Genomic DNA, 23,494 nt, shown 5'->3' with positions numbered 1-23,494 from the left:
GAATGCTGGGGCAGCTGAGAACCGGACTGTCTGCTCAGTGTCCACATGGTGTGATTCTGCCAGAGGAGCTTTATCACAAAATCCTCATCACAACTGGCACTGATCACCCTTGACTTCAGCCCCTTGCACCCCTACAGCTGGTCTCACACACAGATTTGGCACATGCATAATTGGCACAAGCACTTCTGGCCAAGTCTTCCAAAATGACCAGCGATTTTGGCAGCCCAAGCTGGGAGACCTTAAGGGGTGACAGACAGACTGCACTGAGGCCCACCTGCTAGAAATCAGCCCTTTCAGAGGCCTAAATTGGGATCCCAAAATCACTAATAGTTTCTGAAAGTTTTGGTTTCTGTTCTTAACCAAGCACAGCATTTAAAATTAATATTATATCTATCTATCCCCATATACATCCTCTGTTTATGTCTCTATCCCCATACATAGCCATCTATCTAGCTAGCTAGCTAGCTATCACAGGCTCTGTGCAGATGATCACTCAGGGCTAGAGCCACCACAATGCTGTGATCTAAAAATGACAGATTTTAAAGTGAGAGCTTTTGTCAAACATTATCTTTTTTTCCAAAGTTTCCATTTTTTTTCAAAGACAAAATTAAAACTGTTTTGGGGGTTGTGTAAAAACAAGTGGAAAATTAAAAAAAAAATGAACATTTTCATTTAAACAACCCACTTCGTTAGAGATTTTAAAAAAAGTTTTCAGGTTTTAGATCCCCCCCCCTCCATTTTTACCATTTTGTCACCAAGAGAAGGGGGAAAATGGCGGGGGAGGGGGGGAGGGAGGAGAATGTCAATACAAATATTTTTTAACAAAAAGTTGTGAAACCATTATTTTTCAAATTTTTCAAAAACTATTTACCCTTTTCCATCCTGCTGTCTTCTGGGCACTGCTTCTAACAGGGAGTTTCACACTGTGCTCCTCTGACCCTCACCTGAGCATCTGAGCTCCCCCAAACATCCCCTGTCCAGTTACTCTGCTGAGCTGACTTCATCCCAGGGGTGAAATGTGCCCAGCCACCATCCCACGACAATCCACTTCTGCATTAATTACTCTGCAAAGTAGCTCTGCAAAACTGCTCTGCCTTGTGCTCCTGACAGGTTTCCCTTCTCTGCTCCGGCCGCCAGGGAGAGCGGGGCCATGTCCGGGCTCGCCGCCCTCCCCCCGACGCTCTGGCCGCCGGGGAGAGCGGAGCCCCGGCCGGGCACTCCGCCCTCCTCCCAGGGCTCTGGCCGCCCTCCCCTGCCGCGCTGGGGCCTGGGGCGGCAAAAAAGCCAGAGCCGGCCCTGAGCAGGTGGAAGCAGGAAGCGGCTGCGAATTGTCCCCTCCCTACCCCTCAGCAGCAGAAGCTGCTGGGCTCTACCCATCCTACCACCCCGATGATCCTGTCTCTGTGCCTCTTGCTGCCCGGTGAGTATCCGGGATCCCTGTGCTAATTTGTAGCAGGTTGAGAGGAAACATAACTGAGAGAAACCCCTGGCCCTGACTGTCGGCAAATCCTCATTAGCAGCAGAGAGGGTTGCGCTGTTGCAATGTTTGAGGGAGTGGGACTGTCCCAAACCAGCACAGGGCCAGCGCTTGGTGCTGGGGATGGGCTGGGACTAGCAGTTGGCCCAGGCTGGGGTTACAGTCACAGCTTCACAGAGTTGAAGGCCAGGAGGGACCATTCACCCATCCAGTCTGACCCCCTGATAGCCCAGAGCACAGAACTTCCCCCAGCTCCCCTGCACTGAGCCAAGTCACTTGTGTTTGACTAAAGCATCCCCCAGAAAGGCCTCTGGCCTGGCTGTGACTCCCCCACTTCCCTGGGGAGCTGGCGCCAGGGGTTAATCCCCCACATAGGGAGAAACTGCTGCCTCCTTTCTCACTGGAGTTTGCCCAGACTCAGTGTCCAGCCCTCAGGTCTGGTTCTGCCTGTCTCTGCTGCACTGAGGAGCCTGTCAGCACCTGGGGTTTCTCCCTTGGTAGGAGCTTGAACACTGTGACCAGCCCAGCTGTCTGACCAACTCCACACACAGAGCTCCGCCAGCCTCTCCTGTGAGGCCTCTTCTCCAGCCCTCGCAGCATTTTCTGACTCTGCTTTGCACCCGCTGCACTTTTCCAACAGCCTTTTAAACTGGGGGCCCCAGAACTGGATGCAGGATCCAGTATCGGCCTCACCAAGGCCACACGCGGGGGAAATCTCCTCCCTGCTCTTGCTCCCTGCTCCCCTTGTTACATAGCCCAGGAGTGCATCAGCCCTGTTCCCCCACGGTGCCCTGGGAGCTCATGTCGAGTTACTTGTCCCCTGGGGCCCCTAAATCCTCCCCAGGGTCCCTGCTGTCCCGGCCCAGGCCCCAGGCTGCAGGTCTGGCCGGCGTTCCTTGTTGGGAGCTGTGACCTGGCATTTGGCTGTATTCAAACACCTGGCCTGTCACTGGGCTCAGCTCCCCACGCCAGGCACATGGAGTCAGGACGGGCTGGGCTCAGGTCAGGATGCTCATGGGGTGTCAGCTCAGCCTGGAGGCAGAGAGAGCAGAGAGGGCTGTTGCCTTCGGAAAGTGGGGGATTATTGGGGTCCAGCCCCAGGGCTCCCTGTTACTGAGAGGCCAGTGACACTGAGCTGGATCCAGGCTGTGCTCCGATTCTGTTACTGACGAGAGGGGGTTGGGATTGAGGGTTCTGCTTTGGGCCTGACTCTCAAACGTCCCTATCAGGCCTGGGCCCAACCCTCTGTCTGTCCGTAGGATGTTTCCTGCTGCAGGCTTTGCTGAGGAGGTAAGGGGCTGAGCTCAGTTAACGGGTCTGGGGATGAACGTAGGCACTGCTGGGCTGTTAGCAGAGCCCTGTACAGAGATGCTCAGCACTGATCTCCTGGGGGCATAGGAACCCTCCAGAGGGAACCTCGGGGGGTCAGGGCTCTGCACAATGCCTGGCACAGACTCATGGAGCAGTAGGGGGTGCCCCTGGTGGGACTGGTGGGGCAGGCACCGGGGCCTGTGCTCATGGGGAGTGCACAGACCCCATCAGCTATTCAGGGCATCTCACAGCAGGGGAGATTCTAGCCCAGCACTGAACACACGTCAACTTTCTGTTCCCAGCGCTGAGTCCCAGCAGCCAGGAGATCTGCTCAGCTCCCGGTGAGTCTGTCTGTCTGTCCCCAACCTACCCATGGCATTTACCCCTCCCCTGCCAGGGCATCCAGCCACCACCCCTTGGGCCACACCCTGCTCAGTGCGATGCCAGCAGTAATGGCATGGGAAGACGGACGGGGCTGTGTGAGATCTGAGCTGAGCGCGCAGGTCTCCCGGCCAACCCCTCCCTGCCCCGATGCCTCACTTCTGTGCTCTGGGGCCAGTGTGAAATGCAGGTAGAGAGTCACATCCACAGGCCACCCCACCGGCCCTGGGAACAGAGAACACCACGGCTCTGACCCCAAGGGATTTACCTTCCCATGGCACCAGCTCCCAGCCCCTCGCAGCCACATGGCTGTCTCTGAAGCCCCTCACCCAGATGCAGTCTGCACCTCATTCTTAAATATCAGCAGCACTGTCAACACTCTGCCTGGCCAGACCGGGGGCTTTCAAGAGAGTATGGCCAGAAGGGATCATTAGGTCACCCAGGCTGAGCTCCCGTAATACCTGGGCCAGGGAACCGCACCCAGCGACCCTGTGTCCAGCCCTGCAGGGGCTGGCTGAGCTGGGATGTGGTTTTTGGGTTGTGCCTGCGTTTCTTTGCTGGCTGACTGGCAGCAGGGGTAGGGGATGCTGCCAGCCAAGGCACCAGCAGGGGGCACCACCGGGGCAGGGAAAATGGCAGGCAGATATTTACCTGCCCAGCGATAGCAGCAATTCCCCTGCAAGTTCAGAGCTGGGTCCCATTGTCGTGGCAATTCCCAGGAAAGGGGGATCCTCTCCATGCTACTGCTCCAGGACCTTCCCTTAGCCTGGAATTGTCCCTGCTGCCCCCTGTGCCAGCTGTCGGCTGTGGGGCGGGAGGGGCACAAGGACAGGGAGGATGTTAGAGGAGATGTCGGAGCGGTTAGGCTCTGGACACAGCTCCTCGGCTGTCACCTGGGGAGCTCCCTGGGACAGCGACTGTCCTTCAATGCATGGGCTGCAGGGGCAGGCCACAGGGTGTTGGGTGTTGTCCGTGCCCTAGACAGCCCCCAGCAGCCAGGGGCTGGCCTCGCAGAAGGGTTGCCTCCTCCCGGCCTTCCTGCCCCAGCTGGGCTGGAATCAGAGCCTCCATCCAAGAGGTGGCACATTGCACCTGCCATTTTCCTCCTGTCCCATTGATGGCTGTAACCCATTCTCCTTCCCAGGTGCTCTCCCTGCCCCCACCCTCTACCTGAGCCAGACATCTACGAAGCCGGGGGACTCCGTGCGGCTCCAGTGCTCCATGATCTCCCAGCTCCTGGCCACCCGCATCGTCTTCTGTCAGGATGGGGAGGAGGTTTCGTTCCAGAGGAGCGTATTGGGGAAACTCACCTACGACTATGACCATGCAGTATCTGGGGACAGCTCCGGGAATTACTCCTGCGGGTACGAGATCAAGGACAATAACAACCAGGTGAACAGGTCCCAGCTCAGCCCTCCCCAGCGCCTTATCACCACCGGTAAGGCCAATGTGTGCGTGTGTGTTTGTGTGTGTGTGACCATATCTCAGCTCAGCCCTGCCCAGCAATTCAGCATCCCGGGAAGGTGAGTGGGGTTAATGGCAGAGCAAGGACAAAGGCTTTCAAGAGGGAATGGCCAAAAGGGACCATTAGATCACCCAGGTTGAGCTCCTGGATGACCCGGGCCAGGGAGCCACTCCCAGTGACCCTGTGTCTAGCCCTGCAGGGGCTGGTGGAGCCAGGATGTGGATTTTGGTCACGGCCACGGTTCTTTGCTGGCTGTCTGAGCAGCAGGGACAGGGGATGCTGCCAGCCAAGGCTCCAGCAGGGGGCCCCGCGGGGGTGGGGAAGGTAGGGGGCAGATATTGACCTGCCCAGCGGCAGCAGCAATTGCCCTGCGACTTCAGAACTGGGTCCCATCGCCCTGGTGATTTGCAAGAAAGGGGGATCTGGTCCCTGTCGCTGCTCCAGGACATTCCCTTAGCCTGGGCCTGGAATTACTACCAGTGCCCCCTGTGCCAGCTTGGAGCCTGGGAGGGGGGAGAGACACAAGGACGAGGAGGATGGTAGAGCAGACACCAGAGGAGTTAGGCTCTGGACGCAGCTCCTTGGCTCTCAGCTGGTGAGCTCGATGGTGCAGTGACTGGCCTTCGCCATGGGCTGCACAGGCAGGCCAAGGTTTTGGCCAGGACCTAGACAGCCCTCAATGGCCAGTGGCTGCCCTCACTGAGGGGTCGCCTCTCTACTGGCCATACTACCCCAGCTGGGTCAGCAGGGTGCCTGCGCCAGGGCCTCTTGTCCTAGGACAGTGCATAGCACCAGACAATGGGAGCGCAGCCCAGCCGAGCCCTTAGGCTCTTACGCAACCCAAATGACCCCAGGTAATAAAGCTCCTGGGCACCAGAGAGAGCTCATCCCCGTGTCTGCCCATCTGGGCCGGAATCAGAGCCTCCATCCCTGATGTGTCACAGACCCACACACTGCTACCTTCTGCCCCATCAACAATGCTGGGCACCACCCAACACCCCACTGACTGCTCTGACCCATTCCCCTTCCCAGGCGCTCTCCCTGCCCCCACCCTCTACCTGAACCAGACGTCCGCCCAGCCGGGAGACTCCGTGCGACTCCAGTGCTCCGTGTTCTCCTGGGCCCTGGCCACTCACATCATCTTCTTTAAGGATGGGGAGGAGGTTTCATCCCAGAGGAGCTTATTGGGGAACCTCACCTATGACTTTGACCATGTGGTGTCCGGGGGCAGCTCCGGAAATTACGCCTGTGCGTACAAGATCAAGGACAAAGACAACCAGGTGACCAGATCCCAGCTCAGCCCTGCCCAGCACCTCAGCATCACCGGTAAGGTGCGCGTGTGTGTCCATGTGTGTGTGTGTCCGTATCCCAGCTCAGCGCTGCCCAGCAACTCAGCATCAGGGCAAAGGGCAGTTGACAGACAATTAAATAACAAACCCCTGAAAATCCAAACACTGAAATTCATCAGTTTTCAAAATCTGAAATGAAAATTTCTAACATAACATCTTTGTTCTAAATTTGTCACAGGGAACCCTCCACCCCCCATTTTCACCCCTCTCAGCTCAGACGGCCCAGCCCAGGCAGGTGGGGGTCGGGGACGTCACAGCAAGGTCTCACTGGCAGGGACCTCAAAATGTCATTAAGTCCAACTCCCTGCGCTGAGGCAGGGCCAAGTAAACCTAGACCGTCCCTGACAGGGATTTGTCCAACCTGTTCTTAATAACCTCCAGTGAGGGGATTCAACAACCTGCCTTGGAAGCTGTGCCAGTGATTAACTACCTTTATCACTAGAAAGTTTTTCCCAACATCTAACCTACATTTCCCTTGCTTCAGATTAAGCCAATTACTTCCTGTCCTACCTTCAGTGGGCACTGAGACCAACTGATCCTCGTCCTCTTTATGGGCCTGGGGTGGGGCCATGGTCTGGCTCTGGTCTCTTATGCATTTATGGCCTAGGAAGTGACTCCAGCAGTGGTGGTATCAGGGGTTCCCCCTCCCCCTCCAAGGTCAATGATTTTGAACCATTTCTTTATTCAGGGGATTCTATTTGGGGAAAAGTGAGTCCTGGCCTAGGCAGCCCCCAGTCTGAGTGTGATCGCCGTGATGATGGATGTAGAGTAAACACAGGATGAGGCAACAGGCTGATGCACTGTCCAGTGTGGTGCTCTCTCTCCCCCTGCAGCTCTCCCAGGCTTTAACCAGCATTGCTGAGCTGGGCAACATCTTCCAGGGTAGGAAAATGGCCCTTTTAAAGGGGGAATCCCAAACCCTTCTGATGGGGAAGAGTTTCCTCTGGAGTTCACTGACCCCTTCTGCTAAACCGGCATTTAGGGAATTATTGTTGCTGTGGCAGGAGGCACCAGACACATCATCACCCCTGGGCTCACAAGTTCTTTCTCTCTGTGTAATTACTTATTTATGCTCTGTGCTCCAGTCCTGGAATAGAGATGTCATAAACAGCATGTGGGCAAACCCCTCTTTGAGGAATCTCAGCCTGGGAGCAACCGTGCCCCAGGAACTGACTTTAGCAGAGCTCAAACATGGCTGTTTGCGCCAGTTCCCCCCAAACCATCTGCATCATCAAACCAACCCCTACACAGTATGTCTGCAAAGGCTGTGTTCACCCCTCCAAACTGATAGGAAAAGATAGTCAGACTCTGGGTAACAGCACCACCTCGTGACTCCTGCCAGAATGACTCTAATGTTATCTGTGCCTCAAGAGCTGGTGGAAACACGGCATTTCTGTCCTGTGAGAAATTCTGACCTTTCACATTTTATTTTCATCCTGAATCAGGAGAAAGTCAAAATTTCAGATATTTCATGAAACAGAAATTCAGCAACATTTCAACTCAGAAGCATCTAAGAGCCTTGTCGAAAGGTTTTGATTTTGAGGAAATTGCATTTTCTGACTGAAAACTCTTCCCTTGTATATTTGTAGACCACCGCTGTACACGTCTCTAATCGCCATTCAGATCTCTGGCCCCAACCCACGAAATCTCTGAACATGTGTGCAAGTCCAGCCCTATCCAGTTAACCTATGTATCTGCTTAACTTTAAGTTCCTGCTGCAATCCCACTTCTGGAACGAAAATGGTTGTTTGAAGTTAAGTTTGTATCTGGGCAGTGTCCCGAATCGTGATGCTTCCCTGAAGCAGGGCAGTTCCCACAGGGATGTATCCTGCCTTGAGGAGCTCACCTTTAGAGTTGGGGGGAAATCCAGGGTTATTCCAACAAAAAATTGTGAACTATTTCATTCAAAACTTGTTATGGAAAATTTCAATATTTTAATGAAAAAATATCCATGAAACTCAACAAAAATTTTTCATTTGGTCTAGACATTGTCTTTCTTTTTGGGTTTTCAGAACAAAATGAGACACAACTGTCAGTTAGAAACACAGAGATTTTTGCTTTGTTTCCTTTCAAATGGACATTTTCCTTCCATTTCTGGATTTTGAAAACCAAAATGAAACAAAAATTTCCATTCAAAATTAAGCAAAACATTGTCTTTAATTTCAAAATTATTTTTGTGAAAAGATGAAGAAGATCCTTGCATGTGAACTCTTTGGGGGAAAGATTTTATTTAAATTAAATTGATTTGGGATTAAAAAATGTTGGGTCAAAAAAAATTTGTGAAAAAAGTTCAACCAACTTTTCTCACGAAGAACAGCCAATAACGTCGCTCTGCAGATAACCGTGGGGTGAGCTCCCCGGGTATGTTCCTGAGGACATGAGGGGTCACTTACCACAGGGCTCAGCCTGCTCCAGCCAGTGGGGACTTGCCGGTGGCTGCTTGGAGAGGCCATTCACATCGAAGTTCTTTCCTAGGGCAGGAAATAAAGCTCCTGTTGGGAATTACAATCCCTGCCGTCCTGGTTCTGGCTGTGGTGCTTTATCTGCGGGGAAAAAAAGGTGGGTCTGAGAGTGAGGCCAAGCCCTGTTATCAGATGTACAGGCAAACATGGCAGAGTCAACCCCTTAAATCCCCTGTACCCAGTGTGTGTGGGATGGGGGGAGAGAGATGATCAAAGACACAGTGAAATTGTGTTTTTGGGAGGCTTGCTGGGGAGAAAGATCAAAGAGATGATGAAAGGGATTATCATTGTGATTAATTATTTGTATTGCAGTAGCACCCTGGAGCCCCAGTCAGGGATCAGAGCCCCACTGGGCTAGGTGCTGTACATTATTTATTAGGTGTGTTACTGTAGTGCCCTGGAGCCATAATCAGGGATCAGGACCCCCCTGCATCCAGCATTGCACAGATCAGTAATGAAGGGGACAGCCCCTACCCCAGAGATGGTCACAATCTAGGACTCAGTCAGGGACATGTGTCTGGATGGAATATTGACACGCAGATCACTAACGCTGCAGTTCAGGAAGGCATCCCCTAGTCAGGAAGGAGCCTTACGCCTATACCCATGTGTAAGTGATTTCCTGAATCAGGACCTAACAATCCTGAAAATAGAGCTCTGGACACAGCTCTGCCCTGCCAACCTTTTCTCACACAGCGCCCCAGTTTCTCACACAGCGCTCCAGCTTTCACAGCACTCCAGTCACCCCAACAATCTCGAGATTGGCCTAAAACTCATGGGATTTTCAACAAGTCACCAGTGTGGGGTCTTTGTATTTGCCTGGGGGATTTGATCTTTGGGGGCCTTTGGGTCACATTTTCTGGCTTTTCTCCCCCAAAATGAGGGTTATAATTTTTTTTTTAATGAAAGCCAAGATTCTCACTGAATCCCCTGACTTTCAGACCTGGGGCTTTACGTAGAACATCAAATGCCATGAAACTGGCAGTTAAATAATCAGACTTGGCCACACCACTTCCAGGGGCAGTCAGTGGGGCTGGTGGAGGAAGGCGCTGGGCTGGGCCGTGGGGATGGAAAAAACAATGAGGAATTGGGGCCGTATCACTCAGTTTCCCTCTCTCTCTCTCTCTGCCCACGAGAAATCGAGCCCACATCACTGATCCCATTGTCTCACTGCATCCAGTTTCATCTCTGACAAGGGATCAAAGGTAGGAGGAGATTATTCCCTCTCCTGTCTCGTTTCCATCCTGGGTCTCTTCTCTCTGCCTCATGGAAGGGCCAGCGGCTGCTCCAGCCTCACCATGGAGCTCACCTCTGTGCTGTGTGTGTGGGGGGGGTTCAGTCTGGTTATTGTGCAGGAATTTTTGAAAAGGCCAGGGCAGGATGAACTCCCTGGTCAGGATGGGATCTGGGGGTTACGAGGAGATGCTTTAAGGAAGGGGTTTGCCAAAGAGGCATTTTCCCATCGAATTCACCTGCAGCAGAGTGAGCATGTTTGAAAATCGCCTCGAGGCATTTGAAAGAATAAGAGTAACCCTCTTTTATACTCTGGGACAAGGGCTGGTTGGCCACAAAGCGACACCGATCGACTCAGCCAGTTCCCTAGAACTGGGTCTGTTTTGGGGTAGGGCTGGGAGTGGCCAGGCCTGGCTGGGAACCAAGGGTCTCCAGTCCATCCAGCTGCTGTGGGTAACACCCAACGTTAGCTCCATCGGCTGCAGCTGGTTTAGTATCAGGCTCAGTGTGTCCACACACGGACTCGCCCCAAAACACCCACAGTGGGTTCCCTCACAGCGGCTGTGATTTCGGTGCAGGTGTGTGCACGGGGTGGCCGTCACGCTCCACTGCCTGCTGGGGAGAGCCGGGCAGCAGGGACGCCCATGGGGATTCAGAGAACGCGTAAGTGTGAACAACACACTGTATTGAGGGGGCTCTGAGTCGGTTGCCTCTGCAGCACAGCCGGGGGACCAGCTCATTGGGTCCCAGGCTGCCCCTAGTGCCAGGTGAGCTGCTAAGTACTGCTGGCTCTTTGTCTGCCCATCACCCAGTCAGGGGGCTCTGAGGGACACCTCTCCCATCCACCACACGCAGATAACCTGCAGGAACGCCTCATACAGTGTCTAAGGGTCGCTCCCCATTGCTCTGCAGCCAGCACCTCCACTCAGGGCTCCCCCTGACTCCTGCTCCCCTCCCGCTCTGACTTCCCAGTCACCTTCTTCAGCCCACTGGATCCACTGTTGCCCTTCTGAGGGCCACAGGGCCCATACACTTGTTCTGAGCCCTGCCTGGTCCATGCTGGCCTCACAGCACCGGAGCTTGGAGCAGATTCATCAGCTGTGCATTGCCCTGAGAGGGACTTCAGGAAATCGACACAGTGCCAACTCAGATGGCCATGATGTGGGGAGCAGCCAGCACTGGGCTGGGGTGGGGCAGAGTGAACCAGGTGAGAGTCCAGGGAGTCCATGGGGTGACCAGCTGGACACAGAGAGGGAAAGGTGCATGGGGAGACTAGAGGCAGTTTCCAGGTTCTGCCAGTGTCCGGCCTAGCCTGGGTCCCCAGTGCAGTGACTCTGCCAATAAAATTGGTGGGGGTAGGAGGGACATGACACACAGACCCTCAGTTCTGAGAGCTCCCACCCCGACTTCCAGCAGTGTATTGTCTTTTCCTACTTCCTGCGCCCCTACCTTTTGGGCTCTGTAGCTGTCTTTCCCCAAATATTCTCTCCATCCTTCCTTTTGCCATATGACCAGTCTCTCCCCCCAAACACCCCCACCCTGCCCTCCTGGGACATAGAAGCTGGTGTCAAGGCTCCTTCCCCACTCTGAACTTTAGGGTACAGATGTGGGGGCCTGCATGAAAACTTCTAAGCTTAACTACCAGCTTAGATCTGGTCCGCTGCCACCACTCCCAATGTGCTAATTCCCTTCCCTGGGTAGCTTTGAGAGACTCTTCACCAACTCCCTGGTGGATCAAGATCCAACCCCCTTGGATCTAAAAACAAGGAAAATCAATCAGGTTCTTAAAAAGAAGGCTTTTAATTAAAGAAAAAGGTAAAAATCATCTCTGTAAAATCAGGATGGAAAATAACTTTACAGGGTATCAAACTTAAGGAGCCCAGAGGAATCCCCTCTAGCCTTAGGTTCAAAGTTACAGCAAACAGAGGTAAACCCCCTAGTAAAAGGTACATTTACAAGTTGAGAAAACAAAGATAAAACTAGCATGCCTTGCCTGGCTGTACGTACAAGTTTGAAATATGAGAGACTTGTTCAGAAAGATTTGGAGAGCATGGATTGATGTCTGGTATCTTTTAGTCCCAAGAGCGAACTCCCCCCAAAAACAAAGAGCACAAACAAAAGCCTTCCCCCCACCAAGATTTGAAAGTATCTTGTCCCCTTATTGGTCCTTTGGGTCAGGTGTCAGCCAGGTTACCTGAGCTTCTTAACCCTTTACAGGTAAAAGGATTTTGGAGTCTCTGGCCAGGAGGGATTTTATAGTATTGTCCACAGGAAGGCTGTTACCCTTCCCTTTATAGTTACGACACGCCCCCCAAATCACAGCTAGTGTTGGACAGTCGTTTCCACACTGGCTGTGATTTCTTCCTGGAGCTCTAGGAGAAAACAGAGTTAATAAGACACATGCACCTTTAGACATACTACTGATTATATAAAAACTAACAATATGTTCCACATTCCAAGAACAATTTTTAACCAGTTGATTCTGGGAAACTTTCCCGGGAGAGTGCATCAGCCACTTTGTTAGAAGCTCCTGAAATTTGTTGTATTTCAAAATCAAAATCTTGGAGAGCTAAACTCCATGAAGAAGTTTTTTGTTATTCCCCTTGGCGGTATGAAGCCACTGTAGCGCAGCATGGTCTGTTTGTAGTTGGAAACGCTGTCCCCAAACGTATGGGCATAGCTTTTCCAGCGCGTACACAATGATGTAGCATTCCTTTTCACTGATTGACCAGTGGCTTTCCCTCTCAGACAGATTCTTGCTGAGAAACACGACAGGCTGGACTTCTTGATCTGGTCCTTTCTGCATTAAAACTGCTCCCACACCCCGCTCGGATGCATCTGTGGTTACTAGGAACGGTTTATCAAAGTCTGGGGCCCTTAGCACAGGGTCAGACATGAGCATTGCCTTAAGCTGGTTAAAGGCCTTTTGACACTCATCAGTCTACTGAACTGCATTTGGCTGTTTCTTTCTCGTTAGGTCTGTCAGCGGGGCGGCGATTTGGCTGTAGTGTGGTACAAATCGCCTATAATATCTGGCCAAGCCTAAGAAGGATTGGACCTGTTTCTTTGACTTTGGAACTGGCCACTTTTGCCTGTAGCATCCACTTTGGCCTGTAGGGGATTTATAGTTCCTCGACCCACCTGGTGCCCCAGGTATGTCACTCTGTTTTGGCCTATTTGACACTTTTTAGCCTTAACAGTTAGTCCTGCCTGCCTGATGCTCTCAAAGACTTTTTCCAGGTGCTCCAGGTGTTCTGCCCATGAATCAGAAAAAATGGCCATATCATCGAGGTAGGCAACTGCAGATTCTCCCAATCCCGCTAGGAGACCATCTACAAGTCTTTGGAAGGTGGCGGGTACATTTCGCAGCCCGAAAGGGAGCACATTAAATTCATACACCCCTGCCTGGGTGATGAAGGCTGACCTTTCCTTGGCGGGTTCATCTAGTGGTACTTGCCAGTACCCCTTGGTTTAGTCTAAAGTAGAGATGAATTGGGCATGTCCCAATTTCTCCAATAGCTCATCTGTGTGTGGCACTGGGTAGTTGTCAGGACGAGTTACAGCATTTAGCTTACGGTAGTCCACGCAAAAGCGTATTTCCCCATCTGGTTTGGGAACTAGAACCACTGGAGATGCCCATGCACTGTTAGAGGGGCGGATTATACCCATCTGTAGCATGTCCTGGATCTCCCTTTTTATAGCAGTTTGGGCATGACGTGACTCCTGGTAGAGTGGGGTTCTAATTGGGTGAGCATTACCTGTGTCAATGGAGTGGTATGCCCGTTCGGTCTGTCCTGGAGTGGCTGAGAACATTGGCGCAAAGCTAGTGCACAGCTCCTTGATCTGCTGTTGCTGCAGACGTCTAAGGGTCGCGGAGAGGTTCGCCTCTTCCACGCCACCATCACTTTTTCCTTCGTAGTAGACATCTTCATGCCACTCCGCGTCATCTGTTTCCTGGGCTGTAAACTGGAAAACCTTTAATTCTCTGGAATAAAAGGACTTAAGAGAATTAACATGGTATATCTTAGGCTTTATGTTGGAGGTGGGGGAGGCTATGAGATAGTTAATAGCTCCTAGGCGCTCCTGGACCATGAATGGTCCTTCCCACGATGCTTCCATTTTATGGGCCTGGAGCGCCTTTAAGACCATGACTAGGTCTCCTACTTTGAAGGACCGTTCTCTGGAATGTTTACCATACCAGGCCTTTTGCTCTTCCTGAGCATCCTTTAGGTTTTCTTTAGCAAGGGCTAAAGAGTGTCGGAGGGTGCTTTGTAGGTTGCTTACAAAGTCTAGAATGTTAATTCCTGTAGAAGGCGTAAACCCCTTCCATTGCTGCTTCACCAACTGTAATGGCCCCTTAACCTCGCGGCCATACACAAGTTCAAATGGTGAAAACCCTAAACTGGGATGTGGTACAGCCCTGTAGGCAAAAAGCAACTGCTGCAACACTAGGTCCCAATCATTGGAGTGTTCATTTACAAATTTACGTATCATGGCCCCCAAAGTTCCATTAAACCTCTCCACCAGGCCATTGGTTTCATGGTGGTAAGGGGTGGCAACCAAGTGATTCACCCCATGAGCTTCCCACAGGTTTTTCATGGTCCCTGCCAGGAAATTAGTTCCCAAATCTGTAAGGATGTCGGAGGGCCAACCTACCCTGGCAAAAATGTCTGCTAATGCCTGGGACACACTTTTAGCCCTGGTGTTGCTTAAGGGTACTGCTTTCGGCCATCGGGTAGCAAAATCCATGAAAGTCAGTATGTACTGCTTTCCTCTGGGTGTCTTCTTTGGGAAAGGACCCAGAATATCCACAGCTACTCGCTGAAATGAGACCTCAATTATGGGTAGTGGCTGGAGAGGGGCTTTGACCTGGTCTTGGGGCTTTCCCACTCGTTGGCACACCTCACAAGACCAGGCATAATTAGCAACGTCCTTGCCCATTCCCTCCCAGTGGAAGAACTTCCCCAACCGGTCTTTGGTTCTGTTCACCCCAGAATGGCCACTGGGATGATCATGGGCTAAGCTCAAGAGCTTTACCCGATACTTAGTGGGAACTACCAACTGTCTTTGAGGATGCCAGTCTTCCTGGTGCCCTCCAGAAAGAGTCTCCTTGTATAAAAGTCCTTGTTCTACAACAAACCGGGATCAGTTCTACAACAAACCGGGAGCTGAGAGGCAGTGGGGTGCTCCGTGCCGCCGCCCAAGCTTTCTGAAGGCTGTCATCTGCTTCCTGCTCGGCCTGGAACCGTTCCCTTGATGCTGGAGACATCAGTTCCTCCTTGGACTGTGGACTTGGGCTTGGTCCCTCTGGAAGAGATGCAGGTGCTGGGGCTGTTTCTGTTGACTGTGAACCGCTGTCCACTGGTTGTATTTCAGGCTCTGGCTGAGCCTCTTTGGTAGGGTTATCTGCTGCTTCTGCCAGTTCAGGTTTGCTGGTGCCCTCTGGTGTTGGAGTTGTAGACCGTTTGCAAACGCTGTGCTCAGTGCTGGCAATGGTTCTGGTGCTGGTTGTGTTGCCAGTTCTGGTTCTGGGACTGGCTTTGGCTGGGTCTCTGGGATTGGATCCACTATGGCTGTTGCAATCGTTGGCAGGGGATCCGGTTCCACCACCTCTGTCTGGGTCTCTGGTAACACAGACGGGGCCCTGGTGGACGGCTCAAGAACAGGGATGGGTGTGAAAGCTTGCTTAGCCTGGCTGTGGGTGACCATTCCCATCCTCTTGGCTAGCTTCACATGGTTGGCCAAGTCTTCCCCCAGCAGCATGGGGATGGGATAATTGTCATAGACTGCAAAAGTCCTCATTCCTGACCAGCCCTTGTACTGGACATGCAACTTGGCTGTAGGCAAGGTTACAGAGTGTGACATGAAGGGTTGAATTGTCACTGGAACCTCCGGGTTGATGAGTTTGGGGTCCACTAGGGATTGGTGGATAGTCGACACTTGTGCCCCAGTGTCCCTCCATGCGATAACCTTCTTTCCGCCCACTCTCAAGGTTTCCCTTCTCTCCGAGGGTATTTGAGAGGCATCTGGGCCTGGGGATCTTTGGTGTGATTGTGGTGTAATGAACTGTAATTGGTTGGGGTTCTTGGGGCAGTGGGCCTTTATATGTCCCAGTTCATTACATTTAAAACATCGCCCTGCTAAGGTATCACCGGGGCGATGTTGGTTGGTGAAGACTGGTGTGGTGGGGTGAGAAGGCGTCTGGGGTTTCCCTTGGGATGTAGGTGGGGCCTTGGGTTGTCCCTTCTGATATTCGCTCCAACTGCTACTAGTTTTTTTCTTTTTTGCCATCTTCACCCATTTGGCTCCAATCTCCCCCACCTCGGTTACAGTTTTGGGCTTCCCATCTAGGATGTACCTTTCTATTTCGTCAGGAACACCCTCTAAGAACTGCTCCATTTTCACTAGGAAAAACATTTGCTCCTGATACCCAGGCATCACAATTTTTCCCAATGTGGTAGGCATGTCGGGTAAATGACATGTCTGGTTTCCACCGTAGGGCATGAACCGCCGACGGGCATGCTCTGGTGTTAACCCCATTCTGATTCTGGCCTTGTTTTTAAAAAGTTCATAACTGTTCATGTGTTCCTTAGGCATTTCAGCCACCACCTCTGCTAAGGGTCCACTGAGCTGCGGCCTCAGCTCTGCCATGTACTGGTCTGTAGTGATGCTGTACCCCAGGCAGGCCCTTTCAAAATTTTCTAAGAAGGCCTCAGTATCATCGCCTGCCTTGTAGGTGGGGAATTTTCTGGGATGGGAAGCGGTACCTGAAGAGGGCTTGCTAGGGTTGGCTGGATTATTCTGCCTAGCCCTTCCTAATTCCAGTTCATGCTTCCTCTCTCTTTCTCTCTCCTCCATCTTTTTTTCTCTCTGCTTCATAGCTCTCTCATCAGCTTCTTTCTCAAGTTTTTTTAATTGGAGCAGTCTCTGATGTTTCCTTTCATTTTCTTCTGCTTCTAGTCTGTCCAGCTCTAGTTTAGTAGCGGTGTCACTGGTACTCATTTTCCTGCTTTGTTGGGCTGGGTCACACCCCCTCTGCAGTTCACTGAAACTGGGATGCACTCAGCTCAGGGCTGCTTAGTTAACAGAGACTAGCTATCCCCGAGAGGTAGAAAGAAAAAAAAAACAATTCAGCTTGTAAATTCCTTTTGACAGCTGTTTGCTCACTGCTTGAACCCTTCTCTTGACAAAGACCCTTGTTAAAAAAACGTAACACCTCTGTCTTCAGGCAAGGAGAGATCAGATATGCATCTACATTCAGCTCTGCTTTCCAAGCAGCTAGAAAGGAGAAAAAAATCTTACTGGCTTTTGTTTTTAAATGATCCCACCACTCTGCCACCATGTCAAGGCTCCTTCCCACTCTGAACTTTAGGGTACAGATGTGGGGGCCTGCATGAAAACTTCTAAGCTTAACTACCAGCTTAGATCTGGTCCGCTGCCACCACTCCCAATGTGCTAATTCCCTTCCCCGGGTAGCTTTGAGAGACTCTTCACCAACTCCCTGGTGAATACAGATCCAAACCCCTTGGATCTTAAAACAAGGAGAAATTAACCATCCCCCCTCCTCTCTCCCACCAACTCCTGGTAGATCAAGATCCAACCCCCTTGGATCTTAAAACAAGGAGAAATTAACCACCCCCCTCCTCTCTCCCACCAACTCCTGGTAGATCAAGATCCAACCCCCTTGGATCTAAAAACAAGGAAAATCAATCAGGTTCTTTAAAAGAAGGCTTTTAATTAAAGAAAAAGGTAAAAATCATCTCTGTAAAATCAGGATGGAAAATAACTTTACAGGGTATCAAACTTAAAGAGCCCAGAGGAATCCCCTCTAGCCTTAGGTTCAAAGTTACAGCAAACAGAGGTAAACCCCCTAGTAAAAGTTGAGAAAACAAAGATAAAACTAACACACCTTGTCTGGCTGTACTTACAAGTTTGAAATATGAGAGACTTGTTCAGAAAGATTTGGAGAGCATGGATTGATGTCTGGTATCTCTTAGTCCCAAGAGCGAACTCCCCCCAAAAACAAAGAGCAGAAACAAAAGCCTTCCCTCCACCAAGATTTGAAAGTATCTTGTCCCCTTATTGGTCCTTTGGGTCAGGTGTCAGCCAGGTTACCTGAGCTTCTTAACCCTTTACAGGTAAAAGGATTTTGGAGTCTCTGGCCAGGAGGGATTTTATAGTATTGTCCACAGGAAGGCTGTTACCCTTCCCTTTATAGTTATGACAGCATGTTAACAGATTAGGCAAAAAATGGGCTCTGAATCTGCATTTCCACATTGTGCAAAGACATTAGAGTTGAGCCTTAACGATGGACATTCAGCCTTTCTATACTGTGAGCAGACCTGGGCCAAAAATCCAGCTTTATTTGGGTAAAAAACTTCAAATAAAAAGTTTTGTTCAATATTTTTCACAGAAAATGCAGCAAGGAGTCCTGAGTCCTTTCACCCACGAAAACTCATGCTCCTATATGTCTGTTAGTCTATAAGGTGCCACAGGACTCCTTGCTGCTTTTACAGATCCAGACTAACACGGCTACCCCTTTGATACTTCACAGAAAATGTTTTTTTGACAAAAAAATTCAAAGTGAAACAAAACAAAATGTCCATTTGAAAGAAAACAAAATTAACATTTTTTTGAAGATTTTTTCCATTGAAAATTTCATTGGATTTAATGGTTTGGCCAAACATTAGATTTTGGTTAAATTATTGTTCATGAAAAAAATCTCTGTTGAAAAATGTCACCCAGATGTGAAAATGACAGTGTTCTCTTCAACTTCTACCCTAAGATGTCAGGGATTTTCATTTCCCCCCAATCTTAACTCTGTCCTGACCTAGTGGAGTTTTGGGTGGTTGGTTTTTTGGCCATTTTGCTGAAGTAGAACAGGATGTCAACAGCGTGCTCTTGTTGCCAAGAAGGCTAATGGCATTTTGGGCTGTATAAGTAGGGATATTGCCAGCAGATCGAGGGACATGATCGTTCCCCTTTATTCGACATTGGTGAGGCCTCATCTGGAGTACTGTGTCCAGTTTTGGGCCCCACATTACAAGAAGGATGTGGAAAAATTGGAAAAAGTCCAGCGGAGGGCAACAAAAATGATTAGGGGTCTGGAGCACATGACTTATGAGGAGAGGCTGAGGGAACTGGGATTGTTTAGTCTCCAGAAGAGAAGAATGAGGGGGCATTTGATAGCTGCTTTCAACTACCTGAGGGGGGGTTCCAAAGAGGATGGAGCTTGGCTGTTCTCAGTGGTGGCAGATGACAGAACAAGGAGCAATGGTCTCAAGTTGCAGTGGGGGAGGTCTAGGTTGGATATTAGGAAACACTATTTCACTAGGAGGGTGGTGAAGCACTGGAATGCGTTACCTAGGGAGGTGGTGGAATCTCCTTCCTTGGAGGTTTTTAAGGCCCGGCTTGTCAAAGCCATGTCTGGGATGATTTAGTTGGGAATTGGTCCTGCTTTGAGCAGGGGGTTGGACTAGATGACCTCCTGAGGTCCCTTCCAACCCTTATATTCTACGATTCTATGATTCTATGTTCAAGTCTCATCTTTATTAGACTTTCCCTCCATAAATGGTGAAGCCAGCATGTTCCCTGATTATCCAGAAGTAGGGCTTGCTGCCTTTCCCCTGAGTGTGAGCTGAATGGAGATGTAAGGTCCAAGCAGGAGAACCAGCCATGGGAAGAAATCTCCTCACAGCTGGACCTCTAAAAACAGAATCAGTGTCGCCAAGGTGACAGAGAGAGAGAACACGGTGTCACTAATACCCCCTGTCCTTATCACTCCCCACAGGGAAGGAGTCCAGCATGACACCAGCAACAGTCATGAAGATCATACTGAATGTAAGAGTTTTTGGAGAGTATTAGGGTTAACGGCTTCACCTGCACATGAGGGGAAAATGCTGGGGTTGGGGATAAATGTGTGAAGGTAGGGGATGGACAGATCCCAGATCAGACTGTCTGGCCAAGAGTTACAAAAATTAACTATCTGTGATCAAAGTGGATGAGGACAAAGAGTTCTTGGGGTCCCAGGGTTCATGCAGCTGAGTCCTTGAGGTTCCTTTGTCCCATCCCTTGCCCATAATACCCAGTTCTGCATTGCCATGACTTAGGGGACTGAGCCAAAGTGTTATCACTTCTCGTCCTTCATGGAAAGGACACATTCTGGGGAAAGCTCCCATTGGAAAGTGTTTCACCCCCTTCACTGGGAGCTGGGTGCAAGAGTGCCTCATGGGAGCTGTAGTTCATGTGCCACATGATCCTGGTCTCTTTGAGCCGGGCTCTCTGACTCTCCCATGATGCACCACTTTCTCCCCTCTTGGTGACAGGAAGTAATACATCATGGGAATCCCTGGTTGCAGTGCATCATGGGAGATGAAGCCCAGCCCGGCAGCCCACTCTGTAGGGGACAATATGAGCACGATGCAACCGAACTACAAGTCCCATGCAGCAGCATGGTGGTATTTTCAAGCAGAATATTTCTAGTTCTGGACAAAATATTTCAGTTTTGGGGCACTCGTTTTTTTAACAAAATCTTGAAATTTTCTGCCAAAAGCCAACTTTGTCTAAAACCCAAACAGACAGTTTCCACATAAAACATCCTCAACAACCATATTAAATCTTTCTCCTATGGTATCCCCTAGCGACCTGCTAAGGATCAGGCTCCATTGTGCTCAGTGGTGCCACTGGGAGGCCCCGCCCTGGCTGGGGGAGAAGTAGGAGCAGTGGGGTTATAGTTTGTGCCCAGCAAGGTGCCTTCCCTTAAGGGCATTTACACCCACGTGACAATGTGTAACTGTCATTCTCTCCCCAGGTGCCTCGGTGGATTGGCTGGGATGCTCCAGGGTGAGTCACAGCTTTTATTAACAACAAAGTGAAGTGATAGAAAAGAGTCATTTGTTGGCCTGTTCCAGCTCGGCAGTGACCCATGGGCTTGGAACATGGATTTACTCAGAATTCCCAGGATTCAGGTTGTGTCTGATACCCTGGTCTCACTCCTGGGACCACAGATCTTTACCCAGGTCCCAGGAGCAGGTAGCTGCCTCCCATATCTGCTGTTACCCTGGCCAGTTAGGCCCTGCCCCCATGGACACCCAGACACATATGCAGGCAAGAGGAAAACATCCTTCCTGATTCCACACCACAGTGATAGGGGAGAATCTCCCATGGCCTGAAAATCTATCTGGCTACAGAGGGGCTTTCCCCCACCAGCCTCTGCAGTCAAACAAACAACCAAGGCAGAGATGTTCAAGGTTTCAAAGTTCCCATTAAAACTCCTGGGAACTGGACATTCAAATCCCCCAGGTGGGTTTGAAAACCTCCTTCAGAATGTTACCCAAGTGGGAATTGGCTCCAGTGAGATGGATTCTATTAGTGAAGCCCCAGCACCACTCGCTGGTAACCCCCCACCACGGGCCTCCCACAGGGGAAGGAAGTCAGGTAAGGGGTGAAATCCTGGGAGGTTCCCATTGATTCCAGGGGAGGCACGATTTTCCCCAATGGGTTTGCATGCGATGTAGGTGTCAGTGGGGTGTGCATGGTCTCACATTGCTAGCAGCGGGTGTGTGGTGGTGCACACACCCTAGGTACCTTGTTAGTGGCAGGGAAAGCTGCTAACACAGAGCTTCCTTCCTCCAACTGCTTCCTTATGGTAATTATTTGTCCTATGCCAGCTGATATTGGCAATGAACAATAATCCTGGATTTTTATTCTTCCTCTTCTTATGCTGCATGGGAGGAGTTTGGGTCATGCAAGTCTTATTTTTTATTATTGCTTTTAATATATACCATTTGATTGAGCATTTAAAGCAGTGTCACAAAGGGAAGAGCTGTGTGCTCCTATAATGGAGTTTTATGAGTTGTTCGGTAGAGAGGAGAAAGTGATGACAGAGTCAGGTGTGGGCGTCGATGCAACCTCATTTATTTACAATGAATCTACAAAGTCCTGTATCCCTGAACACAACAGGAACCAAACAACAGGAGGCACTTTCTTTAATTCTAGCACCAAGTCTCTTTCCAGCCAGCACTCTGCCCAAAAACTCTCTCTCCCTCTCAGCTTTTTCTCAGGGTCCTGCTCCAAGTGCTCCTCTGGCTGTGTCTGGCTTTCTTGTTGCTTTCTCTGATTCCTTCTGAGGTGTTTCTGTTCATTGTGTCACACACGCACAGTCACAGAGCTGCAATCAAATCAACCCCTACCCCTGCATTTGTTTGCGGACCCCGAGGAACATGGCCCTGCCATGCCAGGGCTTGCCTGCTGTCCAGTCCTTGTGTGGTGGTTGCCCATTGCTTCAGCAGAAACTAAACAAAGGGGCATTTAATGGTTCCCTTATTTAGCTTGAATGGCAGGTGACTGTCACAGCCACCAGCTTCAGCAATGCGCTGCGATTTCCCATAGATCAGAGACACGCTTCTTGGGAGCCACCCAATCTCCAGCATAACAATATTATAATAACAAGTGCAAATAAACATTATAAATATCGCCATTAACAACATCAGTGATTAAAATATGAAACTGGACAGGAAAAAACTACACTGCCTGCAGCACAGAAGAATCCTTATATCAAACAATAATGCCCTAACACAGGGAGAATATGGCACTACCTTGATGGGACTGGCTGGCAAAGCGCAGCTGCCTGGGAGGCAGAAAAGGGCCAGACCAAGGCTGGGGAGGGGGAAATCTGAGCTGCCTGCCTCAGAGGGGTTGATGTAGGAAGTGGGGCCACTGGTGTTTCCCAGTCTGGATGCCCATTAGAACTGCTCCTGATGTACGTACAACAGGCATTTTCTGGCTTCATTTCTCTGGCTTTAAATTGGCTTAGCAGAAAAGTAACATTACTATGTTTTACCTTAAAGCATCTACAGCCCCAGAGAGAAGAGATACCCGTGAACATAGCTCTGCAGTGGAACAGATGTCATTAATGCTTCAGTTGATGAAATGCAGGACTTGTCAGTGTGCAGCCGCATCACAGAACCCCCCCAAAATCAGAGGCAACTGTGGGGGCTGTTCAACGAGGAAATGGAGTCACAGCTGGACAATGCACAGTGCCCAAAGTGGTGCAGGAAAAAATGTTTCTTCTCAATAAAATTGGGGAAAATAGCCAAACTCGATATTCCTACTTTCTGACTCCTTGTATCAACAGCTCAACACCTGAGTCCACTCAGTGCTGTTCAGGGATTCCATTGCAACTCAAAGTTTACAAAAATCACGAGGCAGGCCCCCCAAAATCTCAAAAGTGAGTATTGCTGAAGGCCCTGTGTATACGTGAGACATCCAAGGGGGTGCGTGTCCTTCCAGTGCTGGGAAACACTCCGGTACCCCACGCAGATTAGTCCCAGTCGCTGTTCTCTGGCCAGTCATCCTGTGATCCACCTGACTGGAGCCTTACACTGATGGGAGAGTGAAACCCAGGGAAAGTAACAACAGAAACCCAAATAATTAACAGTAAATGGGACCTTTCACTTAAACACTCTGCATTACTAGGATTTACCATTTCTATTGTGGTAGCACCTAGAGACCGACGGGGTCGGGGCCCCATTGTGCCAGGAGCTGTACAAACAGAGAACAAATGACAGCCCTTACCCCAAAGAGCTTGTGTAACTTTTGGGTGGGCAAAACTACCGCCCCTCTCCTAGTGCTTTAATACAGTTTTTATACAAGAGCATGTGGAGAGCCACAATCTAGTTATCTGAGGATTTTCAGCAAGGGTGGCATAGTGTTGACCTTTTTACAATTAAATTAAAAAGAATAAAAGGAATGAACTTAATTTTTTAGGAATTAACTTTATAAAATTTTATCATGATAAAAATAATAGCCAAATTTTTAC

At 50.3% G+C, this 23,494-nt stretch overlaps 1 long non-coding RNA gene across 1 annotated transcript; it reads left to right on the top strand.

Annotated features, from left to right (window-relative positions):
* The first annotated feature begins 19,448 nt into the window (after positions 1–19,448).
* LOC135976247 (uncharacterized) lies at positions 19,449–22,849 on the top strand. Its single transcript, XR_010593415.1, has 3 exons — positions 19,449–19,515; positions 20,486–20,517; positions 22,524–22,849. It is a non-coding gene; the product is annotated as an uncharacterized LOC135976247 (long non-coding RNA).
* The last annotated feature ends 645 nt before the right edge of the window (positions 22,850–23,494 follow it).

This window comes from Chrysemys picta, chromosome 17 (assembly GCF_011386835.1).
Source record: "Chrysemys picta bellii isolate R12L10 chromosome 17, ASM1138683v2, whole genome shotgun sequence".
Taxonomy (NCBI): Eukaryota; Metazoa; Chordata; order Testudines; family Emydidae; genus Chrysemys; species Chrysemys picta.
This window is presented reverse-complemented; position numbering and strand designations above follow the sequence as displayed.